The 18,429-nt window shown below is 38.8% G+C and overlaps 1 protein-coding gene across 1 annotated transcript in view; it reads right to left on the reverse strand.

The window, feature by feature from the left end:
* Positions 1-18,305, reverse strand: part of HTR2C (5-hydroxytryptamine receptor 2C) — a 282,379-nt gene extending 264,074 nt beyond the window's left edge. Inside the window, exon 1 of the mRNA XM_013048464.2 lies at positions 17,741-18,305. The gene's annotated coding sequence lies outside the window, so the exon portion shown is untranslated. The remainder of the gene's footprint in view (positions 1-17,740) is intronic.
* Between the last annotated feature and the right edge of the window lie 124 nt (positions 18,306-18,429).

Consider the following 18,429-nt stretch of genomic DNA (forward strand, 5'->3'; position numbering starts at 1 on the left):
TTTATTTTAGTACCACAAAATCAATCAAAAGGAAAGCATCCTCAAAGTACTCCTGTTCAAAAACAATTGATTTCAGAAAACTTCAGTTTCAAACTCTGGAAAGTTCCATTGCCAGTCCATTTCTTTCATTTTTCCCATTCTATCCAATCAACACTTGCAAAAATTGATGATTCTTTCCAGAAAGGAAGCATTTACATCAGAAAACTTTTAGGTGTGTGTTATGTGCAGTTGAATGCCATTAAGAAGCGGTTGATTCAAGCTTGCCATCTGTTTTTGTTTTTTTCCCCCCTAAATATCTAACATGAAACACACTTCCTTAAAATTACATCTATTCAGATGATTTTTATGAAGCAAAATTGTCTTTCATTCTTTTCTTTTTTAAATAATTTTTTATTATGTTATGTTAGTCACCATACAGTACATCATTAGTTTTTGATGTAGTATTCCATAATTCATTGTTTGCATGTAACACCTAGTGCTCCATGCAATACATACCCTCCTTAATACCCATCACCAGGCTCACCCATCCCTCCACCTCCCTTCCCTTTAAAACCTTCAGTTTGTTTCCCAGAGTCCATAGTCTTTCATGGTTCTTTCCCCCCATCTGATTCCCCCCCTTCATTTTCCCCTTCCTTCTCCTAATATTCTCCATGCTATTCCTTGTGTTCCACAAATAAGTGAAACCATATGATAATTGACTTTCTTTGTTCAACTTATTTCACTCAGCACAATCTCCTCCAGTCCCGTCCATGCTGATACAAAAGTTAGGTATTCAGCCTTTCTGATGGCTGAATAATATTCCATTGTGTTTATGGACTACATCTTCTTTATCCATTCATCTGTTGAAGGGGATCTTGGCTCTTTCCACAGTTTGGTGATTGTGGACTTTGCTGCTATGAACACTGTTTTATTAGTAAATAATGATTCCCTCACCTTTAAAAATAGACTGAAATCTTTGAAGATACACACACACTTGATTTGCAGAAGTTGATATGTGACTGGTACCTCCTTGTTTTCCCTTTATTTCATTCTTTGCAAATATTGCCAGTGACTAAGTAAATGTTACACAGAGAGTATATTTTGGACATGTGCACTTGGCATATTTTTTAGACTTAAGGATGTTAATCAAGGTGCCATGGAAAAAGTATACACAACCTCTTGAGTGAGACAGACTTGGGCTTGATTCCTGGCTCCTCCTTGCATTAGTTATGTGTCTGGGCACATGGCTTAAATTCCCTGTGTCTCCTTTTCCTATTTATTATGGCTGTTGTGAAAATTACATGAGGGAATATATATACTTTGTCAAAAGTGCTGACTAGGATCAGGGGGTGGGGTCTCAGTATTTGTTAATTTCTTTCCCTTCGCCTCCCCTTTTTACAAGGTGTACACATGACTTCTTTACTGAACCACATCCTGCCTCAGAGAGTCTGCTCTGTATTTCCTAGATGAAATGGTAAATATAAGTAACAATTTCAGTAACTCTGTAGTTTAAAAGTTCTTACAAGAAGTTGAATCAATAGAAAATTGAAATCACTCAACAAAACCTACATTGCAGATTTTCCTGGGCTATGCATTTTCCTTCTGGTTACTGTTTCTGCCAGGGCACAATCCACATGAAAGTTAATGGTTTAAAATTTGCTTATGAGATATGTGAATGTTTCAGCTTGGTTTCAAAGTAATCCAGTATACTCAAGGCACACATGCAAGTGAATAATAGAAGAAGGATCACAAAAGTAAACAGACTTCATTCTATAAAATGCTTTACTTTTTTTTTTTTACCTTTTAGATCATACCATTTAACTCATTTGTTTGTGTTATGATCACATCTTTCCATATTCTGTAATTCACAGATTCATTGTTGTCCTTAAACCACATGAAGGTCACTGGTTTGTTTCCTTATAAAAATGACATAATGGATTAAAGCTGGAATTCTGTAGCTGATGACTCATGCCTGCATTTGTACATTTCAAGAGATGTAATTTATAGAAAGGAATCATCCAGCCTTGAGCTGTTTCAGACTTCAGTTGCTCTAGCAAATTAAAAACATAAAGACTAACATAAATAAATGCACACAACCTGTCAACGGGTCAGTCATCTAATTTGAACCACAAAAAATACTCTTGGCTTTTACACGATTCCTTCACACTTGTGAAAAAATATATATACATACATATATATGCATATATAATGTATATCATATCGTATAGACACAGGGTCTCTTACCTGTGTCAGTAAGATAAGAATGAAAGACATAATCTTGAAAGTATTCACATGTACTAATTTTCTGATTATTGAAGCCAATAATGTAAGTTCAGTTTCTATTTACTCTGGATTTATGAATCATGACATGATTCTCAAGGACAGTATGATGTAGTCAAAATTTTGAGGGCTTTCATTTACTATGCCATATAGCCTTTAAGAGGCAGTAGCCCATGGTGGAGAAGAACCTGATTTCAAATTTAAGAGATTTGGGTTCTCTTTGTAAGCTTTTGCCAATAATTAGCTGTGGGACCTGGAAAAATCAGGGACCCTCTCTAAGCCTTAACTTATTTATCACTGGAACACAAGCAATAGTAAGTGCGTTACGAATGTTATCAGTATACTTTAGTTGTATTGATTTGTTAAAGAGCTTGTGTTAATGTATTAATGTTTTCATAATGTCATCCATGTATTTTGGAATTGTGAAATACTTTGTTAATATTCCTAAAAATAGCAAGCTCTATAAATTATCTAATAATTATGAATGGCTCTTTTGGTATTGAGAATTAATAGTCACTTGATATTCAGACAATTGGTTTTATCTGAGAGTTTAATCTACAGCTCATCATTTACTTACTTAATATAAGCCAAGGTATAATTCAGATATCTAAGGGCTTGCTAATCAGAAATAACTCATATGAAAAAAGCAAGCAATTCATATGACTCCTACTTGTAAGAAGCTTACTATTTCCACTTGCATTATTCAACTAACTTAATCCATTACTATACAAACAGAAGGTGCTGAACTCATGCTTGCTAATTTATTTTTTAAATAAGTTAAGAGCAACAAAGTGGAGCATGAATGACTCCAGACTCACGGAGGTGTTTTTGTTTCTGTTTTTTACAAAAGTATTATGCATCTGAGAAGTTCTGTGAGTCAGTAAAAAAGAGATTTGGTCACGATATGTTTAGATGATAGTGAACAAGGCACCTGAGAGAGTTTATCCGCATTCATATTCCTTCTTCGGCTTTTGGGGCAAAAAGTTTTTTATAACAGTATTTTAATTCCATACAATTTTTTTTTGTCTACTCCATTCACTGAAATTTCTCTAAGTTTCACTTAACAGTGGCTTTGGATTCCCAAATCCTTTAGGTAGGGCTCATATATTGGATCTCCATCTGGACTCCAAATTACTGGAGATCACAACTTAAGTGTTGTTACCTCTCCTGGGAGGCCTTGGAGTATGCAGTAAAATGTACTGTTAAACAGAACCCTAGGAATAATTAAATGTAATAATATATAAAGTTGGGGGAGAAAAACCGTTTCATTTTGAAGAATCTGAGAAAAATATTTCCTGAAGCTTTTCACAGTCAACGATCACTGTTTGAACCTCTGTTCTTTTCTCTCTACAACCTTCTCTCCCTTGGAAAGTTCTGAATTTAGGTAAGCCAGAATAGTATGGATTGGACCAAACTCCTTTATCCCCAGGCTTGACCTGTCTCCAGAGACCCAATATCATATTTTCAGCTATTCAAAGAACATGTGATGGTGCATGTATATATTTCATCTTGCCAAATAAAATGTAAGTTCCTCCATGGTAGGAAGCACATCTCACAAAAAAAGTTCTTTAAATACTAGCTTGACAGTTCTGCAACTCTAAGAAGAAATGCTATATTCTCTGTCATGTTTTTACAATGTTGGTGTAATTCAGCTTCAAAAAAATATTTTTAAAGTGATGATGATAGAAATCTAAATGAGTATTCAGCTAGATCTGGAGTAGGCTTGAGTGGCACAGGTTAAAATCTGGCTGAGGACCAAAGTTTGAATAGTCCCTTTAATAGTACTTTATGTCAACATAAATGGTATAACTTTAGATTCATTAAAGATAGTAATAAAGGAGCTAGATATCATTTTCAGGAGAAAGTAATTAGAAATCGAAAAGAACACAGAAAGGAGTCATGAACAAGGTATAAATGACCTTTCCTATTCTCTGTCAAACCATCTGCGGTCACCCTCAAAGACTCAAGAGTTCTGAATACAAATACAGCAAATTGAATACTCCCCATAAAAGAAAGGTTCTGATACAGGGGAAAAAAGATAATATGAAATGTAATTAAAGGACTCAAGATGACTATATGCCCACAAATGTCCTTTTCTTTTGAGACCCTTTATAAAGTAATAGCTTACATATGCAATTAAATCTAGGAATATATTAAAGGAAAAGACAATTTGTAGTCATAAGGCTCAATTATAAACTAAGCATTGACAACACTGATTTTCTGCAAGATACTAATGAAATCTGTAGCTATAGACAGTTTAATTTAAACTACCTAAAAATGGTTATGTTTAATTTGTGATTGAGAGCAGTGATGTCTTAAATTTGCTTTAATCAACAAATGGCAAAAGGAAGGGACATTTTCACTCATTTAGTGGCCTTTACAGAATCATTTCAAATTTAGGTTTTGGAGTGAAAGGAAAAGGGCAAAATCAAGATCCTAAGTGAGACTTGACTTTAGATTGTCTAAGGAACTCTTTTTTTTTTTTTTTTAAAGATTTATTTATTTATTTATTTGACAGAGATCACAAGTAGGCAGAGAGGCAGGCAGAGAGAGAGGAGGAAGCAGGCTCCCTGCTGAGCAGAGAGCCTGATGTGGGGCTTGATCCCAGGACCCTGGGATCATGACCTGAGCCAAAGGCAGAGGCTTTAACCCACTGAGCCACCCAGGTGCCCCTGTCTAAGGAATTCTTAAGTAGTTGAAGAAGAGTTATGACAATTACCTTCTAGGCTACAAAAATAAACTACATGAGCATTATTATTTGGAGTGGATTTTCGGAACACAAAAGTGCTGGTATTTTCATAGATTGTAGCATTGGAAATAACCTTAATAATCCATTCAGTCTGATTTACTTTTTTAACAGGTAAGAACATAGAGGCTGATAAAAGACTAGAATGCAAGTCATTTAACTCTAAATTTGTACTCTAAAAACCTTTCCCCACAGTGCTCATGTGCTCTTACATATTAATTATTCAGCATATATATATTGAAAGAACCCACAATGTGTAATGGTCTAATGATGTATGCAGAGGGTAGTTGGGGTAGAGGTATAAACATGAATAATAAATAATTTTGTCCTCTGTGATTTCATAATCCAATAGGAAAGATAAGGCTCAAATTAAAAAGCAAGATGATGTGTTTAAAACCTTGAACACTAAGCCTGGCACCTGGGTGACAGAACTTAAACCTAAAAAACAGAAAACAGACAAACAAAACCAGATACAATAGTGTGCCATGTAAGTAGCACAATTAATGATGTCCATTTTTGTTCAGATTAGAAATTCAAATTTTACTATTCTTATGTATGTAGGTGTCAGCCTGGATAATTTTTTAAAGATTTTATTTATTTAGAGAGATAGAGAGCATGCACGAGTGGGGAGAGGGGCAGAGGGAGAGAATCTCAAGCAGACTCCCTCCTGAGTGCAGGGCCTGACATAGGGCTCCATCCCATGACCCTGAGATCATGACCTGAGCCACAATCATGTCATTCACTTACCTGACTGAGGCACTTGGGTGCCTAGAGAAAAGTTGTTTTATGACCAGTAGTCCCTTTATACAAAATCATAACACATTTAGTTTTACATATTCCATCTTGGCTTTATAATCTGCATAATGACCTTAGTTCCTTCCATAACCCCACCTTAATTAAATAGTACATCTTTCTCTGAATTAAGAATGTGACTGTTTACAATTATTTCCTAATGTGGCCCATTACCTGGAGTTCATTACCTCATGACCCACCATGCGGTCTTTTTATTTCACCTTGACATTTGGCATCTGGTTGCTATTAACCATATATATGCTTCGCCCAGAAGTTGGGCAGCATGATTTTGTGGCACTGTGCTGTGCATGGGCGATGTGCAAGGTTCAAACATGTGCAAGGCACTAACCCAGAGATTCTATAATCATCATGGGAATGAAAAGGGTGAAATTTTTGAGTAGTATTTGGTAAAAATAATTTAGAAGCTATATTGATGGATTTCACTGAGAATACATGGAGAAAGGTGATCCAACAATGACTCCAAGACAGAAAGAACAAGCATTATTTCAAATTTCATGAAAAAGTAATGTGGGTGGAGGGATAGAGTACTTTTTAAACTTCTAACAATGTAAGTGTGTTGTGCTACAGAAATAAATGTACTGGGTGGCTCAGTAGGTTAAGCATCTGCCTGCCATTTAGGTCATGATCCCAGGGTCCTGGGATAGACTCCTGCATTGGGCTCCCTCCTCAGCGAGACCCTGCTTCTCTTTCTGTCCCTCCCCTTGCCTGTGCTCTCTCTCTTTCTCTCTCACAAAAATAAATGAATAAAAATACTTTTAAAAAAGAAAGAAATGTACTTTTATTTGATCTTGTTGCTTCATCTAAATCAATAGACTCAGAATATCAATTATAGATATGAACACATTTGATGTTGTCTATACCATAAATTACAGAACTGTATTATTATTATTATTATTATTTTTTTTTTTTTTTTGAGAGAGAGAGAAAGAACACGAGCAGGTAGGAAGGGGAAGAGGGAGAGGGAGAGAGAGAATCTCTAATGTCCAATGAAACGTGAAGTATACAGTAGACCCTCAATAGATACTTGCTGAAATTCCGTAATTGTTACAAGCTTTTTATTCACCTTCATTATGTAGTTGGCTAATTTGACAGATAAACGCCGATCATGAGTTTTGTCAATTGACTTACAAAACATTTAGATAATGGGCTGAAGTTTGGTAGTAGAAGCAGCAAAGGTTGAGGTAGACCATTATCCAATGAGAGGAAGATAATGAACAGTCAAACTAAAGAATCAGCACGTGTTAACTTAAGATTTTGGAAAGGAAGAATCATTGTATCAGACAGAAAGTATAACAGTGGTTGCCTGGGGTTTGGGCTGGAGGGGAAATTGTTTGGAGGGTATAGAAGCTTCAGTTTTATAAGATGCAAAGAATAACAAAAATGGTTGGAGGTGATGGTTGCACAGCAGCAGAATGGTTAAAAGAAGTTGACTTTTGGGGTGCCTGGGTAGCTCAGGGGGTTAAACCTCTGCCTTTGGCTCAGATCATGATCTTGGGTCCTGGGATGGTCCCCCACGTCTGGGGAGCCTGCTTCCTCCTCTCTCTCTGCCTATTTGTGATCTCTGTCAAATAAATAAAATCTTAAAAACAAAACAAAATAAAAGAAGTTGACTTTTATGTGCATTTTATGACAATAAAAATCATGTAAAGAAAAAAGAAGTAACCATCCCAATAGAAGATATCTTACAAAGGGAAAAAAGAGTCATTATATCTACAAGAAGTTTTTGGGCTTACAGTTCTACCATCTTCATCAATTCTATTCATTTGTTTATACTGATTTTCTAAGTAGGAATAGAAACACGAAGAGAAGACAAGAGAAATAAGTCTATGGAGAAACCAGCTCATTTATGCTTTCTTAAAACTTGGTTTAAAAAAATTTTGTTGGAGAGATACCAGATCCTTCTTGTTTTACTTCCACCAAGAATAAAATCACCAAATTCTCTCTGTATCTATTTTCGACTGACATTACATTTAATAATGTGAGATATGGGAATATTAGCCTCTTGGGAATCAGTGACTAACGAAACAAAAAAAAAGAATCGAGAACAATCTAACCACAAGCCACTAAACATTAAAATATTTTTTAATGTTTTTCTAATCTAAGATTTTAAAAAACCTAACAGAGTCCTGATTTTACCACTCATAGCAATTCATTAATAGTAACCTCTGATTTCCTATTATAAAAACGAGGTAATAAAGCTCTTATTTACAAATTTATTTGTTGCAAAGGCATTTGGGAATTGTTATTGTTTTTAAAGATTTTACTTATTTATTTGACAGAGAAAGAGATCACAAGTACGCAGAGAAGCAGGCTGAGGGAGAGGGGGAAGCAGGCTACCTGCTGAGCAGAAAGCCCAATGTGGGGCTCCATCCCAGGACCCTGAGACCATGGCCTGAGCTGAAGGCAGAAGCTTAACCCACTGAGCCACCCAGGTGCCCTGGGAATTGTTATTTTAAAAAGAAAAAAAGTTCTGCTCCACTCTGAACCGTCAACTCATACCACAAAATGAGTGTAGACCTTTGAGGTTACTAATTAAAAACTAAAAAATAAGGGAATGTTACAGCCAGAATATGGAATTGATCCTAATCATTGATCATTACCTTTACCAGATATGTATGTGGCCAAAAGAATAAGGTCTCTCTTTCTCTCCTTTATATCTATCTATCATCTATTTTATAAAATATTTCTATATATTTATAGTTATGTATTTCACTGTAAATGAACTGAAAAATTAAAACTGCATAAGATAGGGCTAAGCTTTAGTTGTAAACTAGGTTAAGAATATTTATAATTTCTTAATTGTTCTAAAATGTGTTGAGAGAGATGACATGACATCATTTTAGAGAAATCCGTTATTCTGTTAGATGCTTTGAGTTCTTAAGTTTTATTGGCCAGATGTGCTAGAAATTCTTCTCTATTACTTCCTTCATCTTCTTTCACCTTTAACTACTGGAACATACATTCCTAGGAGGATGGATGGATGGATATATAGATATAGATATAAATATAGATTTAGATTGATCATATATATATATATATATGGCAATACAATTAATCAAGATATGTTAATTGGGCAAGGAGTTTGCTGTATATGTGGGCTGCTCAGCAAAAGCTTTATGCAAGAGGTAGGCCTTAAACCAGACCTTGAAGACCAGGCAGAATTTAGATAGGTTTGGGAGGGGGAGCACCAACCACAGAACTGAACTTCCCCATTTCACTCCAGGTTTTCTAGCAATAAATTATTGTTGAATTGCAAGTCATAGTTTTTGTGTCATTAAAATGGAAGTAGTAAATGGAAATAGTTTTTTTTTTCAACCAATTAAAAAAAAAAAAAACCCAAAGCCTTTACGCATACAGACTTTTTTGTCAGTATGTTTTTCTAAACTCTTCACTAACTTTAAGTACTGTACTCGGATACAGTCTTCCTACCCGAGTTCAGACCAGTAAACTAAAAATTGACAATTACTTGCTGCAGAACCTATTTTCCAAGCCATGATTATCAAATTCTTTCTTCTGATGCCAGTGTGTAAAGGTACTACAGCGCAAATGGGATCAGACAATACTTCAATCCTCTCTGATACATGAGAAATAATTTTTTAAAAGATTTTATTTATTTATTTGACAGAGATCACAAGTAGTCAGAGAGGTAGGCAGAGAGAGAGGGGGAGGCAGGTTCCCCGCTGAGCAGAGAGCCCAGGACCCTGGGATCATGACCTGAGCTGAAGACAGAGGCTTAACCCACTGAGGCACCCAGGTGCCCCGAGAAATAATTCTTAATGACCCTTCTGCTCCTTCCAGTCTCAGAACTCTAGGATTTCAATTTTTCTGGTCAATTTCTATGTAGGCAACTGTATATAAAGGACTAAATTTGAGTGGCCTTTGTTGTGGTGTCACATAGGACAAACCACACACACTTTTGTGTCCAACTTAATGTCATGACACCTTTTTCCAGTCACTCTCTGTACATACCAGCATTATTTCCCTGATTTTATTTCAATCTTTAAATGGTTTCTGTAAGTCCCCTGTCCCTCAGTCCCTCAGCATTAAATGGAGTTACTCATTTGCTTTACTTTTTTCTTGATAACTGAATCTACAGCTGAAATGTCACATGCCTATCTTATTACTTTGCCAAACAGCATATTAATGATTAATGGACACTGTCAGTAATAATATCCTCATTTTAACAGGCAAATCTGTTCTATCCAAAGACTAGTGGCTACAGTATGAAAGATACATTAGCCAATTCCTAAGCAGAGACAGTAGATTTACTGCTTAACAGCATCATCTCTAGAATTAAAACTGCCACATCTCAAGCTCTGTTTTGGCTAGTTGGTTAAAGTGGACTATTTAACCTCTTTGTGGTGCGTTAGTTTCCCCATCTGCAAATTGAGGATATTAGTTGTACTTTCTCCTAGGGTAACTGTGATGCTTATACATGTGAAAACATGAAAATCTCTTATAAATCTGTAGTACATAGTAATTTGCAATAAACAACCGCTATTCCTGTCATCTTTTATAACTCTTTTGTGAAGAATAATTACATGCTAACTTGGGCAAGTCTTCCTACCTCGATTATAGAAAGCTGTACCTGAAAGTATTACGACTTTGATTAGTTAGATAAAATGAGAGATACTTGAGTTTAAAATACACTTATAAAAATTTTGAACACTGTGACATTTATTCATAGGCATTCACTAATGACTTTAAAGACTTTAACAGTCATTTTTTAGAAAACTGGAAAGATAAAGAGAACCCTAGTCAGAGTGGCCATTCCTATTCTTCTCTAGATATTAGTTGACGTCACCTTTGGTTTGGGTAGTGTTTAATTTTTATTTTAAAAACTTTTATATTGAACCTACTCTCCCACATCCTGCATTATAAAGTTGATTCAACTCTGAATGCTCACCCTCCCATCCTTACTCCCAATCAAACTGCTTCATTTTCTTTGGAAGGCTACATTCACTACTCACTTTTATTCTTTCCAGGCTCAGCTAGCCGCTTTGTACAGTAGTTCATGCTGCACCAAGGTGTCTTGAACTAACTCTCCATTCCCTGATTCCTCTATAGCTCACTCCTTTTTATCGGAAATCTACTCCCTTTAGTGTCCACCAGAGGATACTTTGTTTTTAAAGTCCTGCACTGAAAAATGAGAAAACATGTTTAAGAATGTGGGGCAGGTGAAGTGGTCTTTGCTGACCACCTATATACTCTCAACATTGGTCCATGTGCCAAAAGAAACTCTGATAGAGGAGTATCATTCGGGATGGAATGGGGAGTAATAGGCTCATGAGACTACTTAATGGAAAATGGGACAGAAGGCAAGTGTGGTTATTTTAATAACTAACTTGAAATGTATTAATAATAGTAGCCTGTTACAAAGGATCCATTTTTATATAAAGAAGGTTAAAGAAGCTGGTATGTGGAAGGCAAGGAGACAAAAAGAACTATGTAAGATAATGCAAAAAAGAGAAGACCATATCGGGCGCCTGGGCGACTCAGTCAGTTAAGCATCTGCCTTCAGCTCAGGTCAGGATCCTCTGGTTCCTGGGATGGAGTCCTGAGTTGGGCTCCCTGCTCAGTAGAGAGCCTGCTTCTCCCTCTCCCTCTGCTGCTCCCCCTGCTTGTGCTCTCTCTCTCTCTCTCTCTCTCTAACTCAAATAAATAAATAAATAAATAAATAAATAAATAAATAAAATCTTTAAAAAGATTGGGAAGACGATATCATGGATGAAATCTTTAGGATATAGAAGAAAACAGGATCCAGTATATAGAGGGAGAAGTTAACTTTGGAGAACAGGGGTTCTTATTTTTCGAAGGTAAAGCAAGAGAAGTAAGCACAGAAGTGATAAATGTCTAGAGGCAGAGGAGAGAGAAGCTACTAAAGATGACATCTTCCTTATCCATCTCCTTTGCTTCTGTTTTCTCTGTGCAGCATGAAAAGTAAAATTGCTGAAATTAGGGGATATGGGAGGAAATACCAAAGTTGGCAAGAGTTACAGAAGCGTGGAGCCTGTCTAGGAGTATAGGAAAGGGAGTCAACACGTAGACTGGGCATATAAAAGGATTGCTGAGTGGTTTTGAGGGCCCAGCTGGGGTTGGAGACTATAAATGTGTAGTTTTGTTAGCTTTCTCCAGTAATGCTCAGAGATCAGAGTTGAAAATAGGGCAGATTAGCCCAAAAGAGTGGAGGTAAAAGGTGGGGCCCGGGAAAGGGCAACGAGGAGTGGAGTGTGGAGAAACATCGTGATTGGCCTAAGGGTCAGACTAGGAAGGAAATGAAGTGAAACCAAGAGGGTGCCTGGGACATCTTATGAGGTTGAAAAGCAGATACAAAAAAAGCTTGGTGTGGCGTGAGTGGATACTGAAAGTCATAATCTGAGCGTAGTATTTCTGAACTTAAAAGTTTAGAAAGTGATGTATTTCAGGGGTGTCCACGGGGCTGAGGACATGGGAAAAAAGAGGTCAAGGAATTATGATGCTTGACTATTATTTGGCAATCATCATAAATAGTGAAGTCTCTAGAAAATGGCAAGATTAAAAATGGACAATAAGAAGAACCAGGTGCCAAAAATTTCAGTGAGGCTGTAGACAGCAAAGACTAGAAAGAAATGCTGAAATGCTGTAAGCATCAATAAAACATCACTTAAATAAAAGTAGAAGAGACTGGTTCTAGTATGCTGGAAGTTAAAAAAAAGAACTGGGAGAGATTCACCCATAGAGTTAAGTCCTTCCATTTGGAAGAGTAATAAGACTCATGAAGTAGGGAGAAGCAGAGGATAAGAATTAATCCATCTCACAGATGTAGTGAAAAGAAAGGCCATCTGTACCCCAATGTTTATAGCAGCAATGGCCACGGTCGCCAAACTGTTGAAAGAACCAAGATGCCCTTCAACGGACGAATGGATAAGGAAGATGTGGTCCATATACACTATGGAGTATTATGTCTCCATCAGAAAGGATGAATACCCAACTTTTGTAGCAACATGGACGGGACTGGAAGAGATTATACTGAGTGAAATAAGTCAAGCAGAGAGAGTCAATTATCATATGGTTTCACTTATTTGTGGAGCATAACAAATAGCATGGAGGACAAGGGGTGTTAAAGAGGAGAAGGGAGTTGGGGGAAATTGGAAGGAAAGGTGAACCATGAGAGACTATGGACTCTGAAAAACAATCTGAGGGGTTTGAAGGGGCGGGGGGTGGGAGGTCGGGGTACCAGGTGGTGGGTATTATAGAGGGTACGGATTGCATGGAGCACTGGGTGTGGTGCAAAAATAATGAATACTGTTATGCCGAAAATAAATAAAAAATAAATTTAAAAAAAAAAAGAATTAATGCATCTCCACTTGAGGGATCTGTTAGGAAGCAGGCAAGCTTCTATAGGAGTAATCCAAGCAGGATAATTCCAGATTTTGGTTATAGCAAGGAGGTGGAGGAAGTGTTCAGTGAAAAAGCCTAGGATCCTTCCTTTCCGGTACATTGCTGTCCAAAAGAACTTTCTGCAATGATGGAGATAGTCTGTATCTGCACCGTCCAATAGGTAGTCACTAGCCACTTGTGGTTGCTGAGTAGCTAAAATGTGGTCTGTGAGACTGAGGGATTGAATTTATAATTTTACTTCATTTCAATTAATTTTAAATTTCAATAGCCATTATGTGTATGTAAGTATGTAGTATGTGGTTCTAAAGACTGTTCGACAGCTGTCAGTTGATTTATGCTTAGTTATTAATAGGTAATGACAAAAGTAAGTTACCCCTCTAAGTGAATGTTTGTATTTAAAGGAGACAGTGACTGAAACTGGAAACTACTCAGCATAGAGTTTCAAGTGCTGCTGCAAACCATGAAGGCTACTAATTTGGGGGCCAGAAGCCCTTTGTAGTGCTTCTCAAATTCAATCAGGTAACAGTTCCTCTGTGAACAAAGTTAACGCTAATGAAGAAAATTGACTTTACCAAATGCCAACTATATATACAACATTGTAATAAACAAGTATCTTAGTAAACTGCAGATGGCACAGTCTTAAACACAGCTGAAACGAGGAAGGATTAGACGGGATGAAGTTGAGATGCTGGGTACAGGGAGGGAAAAAAAAAACATAATTAAGATTCCTGCTCGTGTGCATCTTATTTGAGCTCCTGCTTTTACTACATCATTTGTGTATAAAATGTCAGAAATGACTGCCAAAGAGTTGTTGTGTGTGACTATTAGATTCAATCTGCTAGTGACTGGCTAAATAATAGTGCAGCTTAACCTCTTGGTGGGTTTCAATGTTCCTCATTTAAAATGGAGATCACGAGCATATGGGTGGCTCAGTGGGTTAAGCCGCTGCCTTCCGCTAGGGTCATGATCTCAGGGTCCTGGGATGGAGTGCCACATTGGGCTCTCTGCTCCGCAGGGAGCCTGCTTCCCCCCCCCCCCCCGCCTGCCTCTCTGTCTACTTGTGATCTCTCTCTGTCAAATAAATAAATAAAATCTTTAAAAATAATAAAAAAAATAAAATGGAGATCACGAGGCTGTCTTGCTGCCACGTTGTCAGTATGTTTTGAAGAAAGTCCCTGATGGATGGCTCAATTGATGGAACACTCATTGAGCTGGTGATTGGAGGTTTCTGAGACTCGAGAGTACACAAGTTGTAGATAAAATAATATAGATACACTGGAGCAGTGACAAATAAATGATAATAATAAACAAATACAGCTTTGTGTAATAACTTAAAAATTTTAAATGCTTAATATCTGTGTTCTTCACAATAAGCATATAGGATTAATATATTATTACATTAATGTATAACATACTATCATATGTTTTTATATTACAATAATATATGTTATTAACTCCAACTTACGGTCAGGCTTTCCTGGTTTGCTCATGGCTATCCAGGCTGTTAGTGATACTAATTTACTATTTCTTCCACTAGACAATGCTAATCTTTACCAGATGCGCTACTAAAATAATCTCAATACAAGCACTATAGATTCTTATTTTGTGAGATATTTCATTGCTATAAGAATTGGGTGGTAACAGGTTCTTTGATGATAATGCCGAATAGCCGGAAGCTTCTGGAGACGCGTTAACCTGGGACTTATCTGCCTGGAGGCTCAGAAAGCGACCACCTTCTTCCATCTCAGAACTTAAGCAATTGATTAAGAGTAGCTGAAGATACTTGATGTTGGTTTTGGACAATCTCTCTCTCAAATTTTGTTTTAATTTTTGTGTTTCCCTTGAGTAGAGAGAAATAACTTTGACTTGAAGGAAATAATTGGGATAGTAAAATAATAGAATTCTTGCTGGCTTCAGATTGTTATTCAGATGTAGGTATTCACCAGCTAAATGCAGAAATGTTCCTAAATAATTAAATTACAAATGGTAGTGGTAATCCTGCACATCTCTCAGGATTTTAGAATTTATTTTTCAGACGAAAAATCCACGGCCTGTAAATTGCTGGGGGGTGAGATGCCCATGTTTGCTTAAACCTTTGGTGGATCAGTCCAACACTGTATCAGAGATGCTAGGTTTTTAAGATTTTACCTGTATTGTTAAAGAAATAAACATCTTTTCCCCAGGTAGCCTTGATAGCACAAAGAAAATATTTTTTTATTCCATTGCCGTAAGTTAATCTATAAGAATACCTTGAGAGATGGAAGGAAAAAAATCCAATGTTACCAATAAAAGGAGAATATCTAACTCATCATAGGTCTTGTTATGAAAACCATGTGAAATGTAATATATGTAATGCTTCTGGCTCCATGCCTGGCGTCCAGCAGGTTAACAAAAATGTCAGCTCTCACCTCTTCCCATGAATTCATACTGCACCAAAGCCTGTCATGTTATTATCTGAAAATATCATCATCCTCATCCATGACAGCTCTAGATATAGATCCCTCAGGAAAGCATAGGAAGGGTTAATAACCTTCTATAGATTATGCAGATAGAAAAACACTGCCATTGTTGACTTAAGCACCCCAGATCCTACCTTTAAATTGCAATCACAAGCCTTATCCAACTTCGGGAATTTCAGGACTTACCTTGGGCTTGTTGCTGTAGATGATAATAGCTATTAGGAAAGAAATTGCATGGATGAAATAAATAAATATTTTACTTCCTCCCCCAGAGGATTAGAACATATTTAAGGAATAAAAAAATTAATTATATATTTTCCCAAAATACAGAAAAAATTATTTAATTACCCCCACCCGTGGCAGGGGTGAGGTGTGTGGGGGAAGGGTGGAAATACCTCTCAAAGATCAAGGTATCAGGGTGCAAAAAAATTATACTCTTCCTAAAGGATGATGTTCAAGGTGACTTAAATACTGCCAAAAAAAAAAAAAAAAAAAAAACAAAGCACCAACCCACAATGATTATGGTAGATATCTTCTTTTTCCTCCCTGTGGGGCATGTCAGTTGGTCCTTTTCATTGTGTCTACACATCCGTGGTCAACTACAGTAACACCTTGTTTCTACCGTGTTCATGTTTTGACTGTCAGAATGGCTGATCTGTGGATAAACTTCCTTAACATTTAAACTCTAGAACCCAGATGTCCTTTTGCACCACTGCGTGTGAGGTCACGAATGTCTGCAAACTGGGGAGCTCAGTGGTTACTCACTGCGCAGCGTCTTCCCCAACCCCAATCATTTTAGCTAAGTGCTATTCCCCCTAGAGCAAGGTTCCCTCCGCTAGCCTGCCTAAAAGGTATGTGGTGAGGGGCATATGCACTTAGTGGCTCAGCAACCAGAGGTTTCCTTGGTTGGGACTTGTGATGGTAAATATTAATGAAGAAGCTGAGCGGTACTGGCAATGATTCTCGACCAAATTAGATATTCTCTAAGTGCCAATGTTGCCCGCTGAATCTGAGTGGAGGAATGCTGTTGCTTAAAATAAAGGGGTCTTGAACACAATACTTGATCACCTCAGGTCGCATACTACCCAACCGGAAGCAAAAGGCAAAGGGCACGGCGCAAAAAAAAAAAAAAAAAAAAGAAAGAAAGAAAGAAAGAAACAGACACAGGGACACGTTTTGCAATGACGAACTTTATGTGGCTTCAGGAACAGCAACCTGTTCTCACACTTAGCAATTCCGAGGTACACTGTAAGACTGCCGGTCAGGTTAAACTGAGTTAATGAACCGGAATAAGAGGCAGCACTGGAGACTTCCGCAATCCTTTTCAAAATATAGTGACTTAGGTAAACTAATTCATAAAAGGCTCGCTGAATGCCCTTATACTCTCCTCTTAAACTTACGTGACCATCAGCAGCGCTGTTCAAATTCAGCCCACAGCTGTTAGACCCAGACACAGATCCGCAGTGTTCATCTCCCCAGAGTTACCCGTGTTCACTCAGACCCTCCGAAAACTGGGGTCGGTTTTTAATGAGAACATCATAGAAGATCCCTCGCCCCATTTTGCTCCCACGATCCCAAGCCTTGTGCCCCCCTCCCACCTTCCTGAAATTGGATTTCTTAAAAACGTAGCCCGTATCCCCAATTCAGTTGCACCTTCCGCAGCCAGAACCTCTGCCCAGAGACACCCGCGTTCACTCTCCCCCCCCCCGCCCTTCATTTCTTGAGACCCCATGCCCGCCTCCTGTTTCTCTCTCAGCAATCCCGGCGCTGAATTCTCGAGACCACCACCCCCGCCCCTCGCCATCCGCCCAGCACCTTCATCTCCAGTCCCCGCTTCCCAACCTCCTTTGAGGTTTCAGTGCCCCTCCCGTGGAACTAATAACCTCTCTCCTCCCAGAGACCCCAGTCTGTCCATGAGCTGCGCGTTCAGAGTCTTTCCCTACCCCCCGCTCCCCACCTCCCGCTCGGACCAGCGCAGTTCTGCAAGCTGCAACCATCCGGGACCTGTCCCCGCTCCCCACCCCATCCCCCGCCTAAACCGTTAGGGTCTCGGCTATCGATGCCGCCCGGGGCTCCAACTTACCACAAGCGTCCGGGAGGAAGACAAGGCAACGGTCGCCGCGGCGGCAGCTAGACGACAAACGGACCCGGCTGCAATCGCCCAGCGGAGCCCTCGGCAGTCAGTGCGCTGCGCTGCGCTGCGCTGCGCTGCGCTGCGCGCCGCAATCTCGCGCCTCGGCGGAGGGAGGAACGGAGGGAGCTCGGCGCGATAGTGAGCACCGGCGAGTCGACCTCCTGGGCGACCGTGCACCCCCGGACAGGTTTGGCTGGTTTTGCTCCACTATCTTACTCTAGCTTAGTAACTGACCACCTCCAGCATCTCTGCACTATTCGCGTCTTCTTTCTTCTTCGATGGCCCCTAACTAACTACACTACTCTAAACGGACGAAGGCCATCACGCGAGCGCCACGACGATCTCGACGACTCCGACGACAACGGTGTGCAAGAAGGAAGAAAAGTTCATATGCAATCGCAGGTAAGGGGCGGCAGGCCGATGGAGCAGCCAAGGTTGGCAATCTAGCTGCTCCAAAGGCAGGATCAGAATGATCGGTGCGCCGTAGGCTGTGAGCTTCCTCGGCGAGCACCAGAGCGCCTACCCCGCGCTGGCGATGCTGCACCGCTCTCTTGGGCCAAAACTGGAGGAGGGGTGGAGCCAAGAGCGACCAATCAGCGCTCAACGTTACACTGCCCCCGGCCTGTTTGGGCCGTCTC

The sequence above is a fragment of the Mustela putorius genome, unplaced genomic scaffold, assembly GCF_011764305.1.
Source record: "Mustela putorius furo isolate JIRA1106 unplaced genomic scaffold, ASM1176430v1.1 tig00003901_pilon_pilon_pilon, whole genome shotgun sequence".
Classification (NCBI taxonomy): domain Eukaryota; kingdom Metazoa; phylum Chordata; class Mammalia; order Carnivora; family Mustelidae; genus Mustela; species Mustela putorius.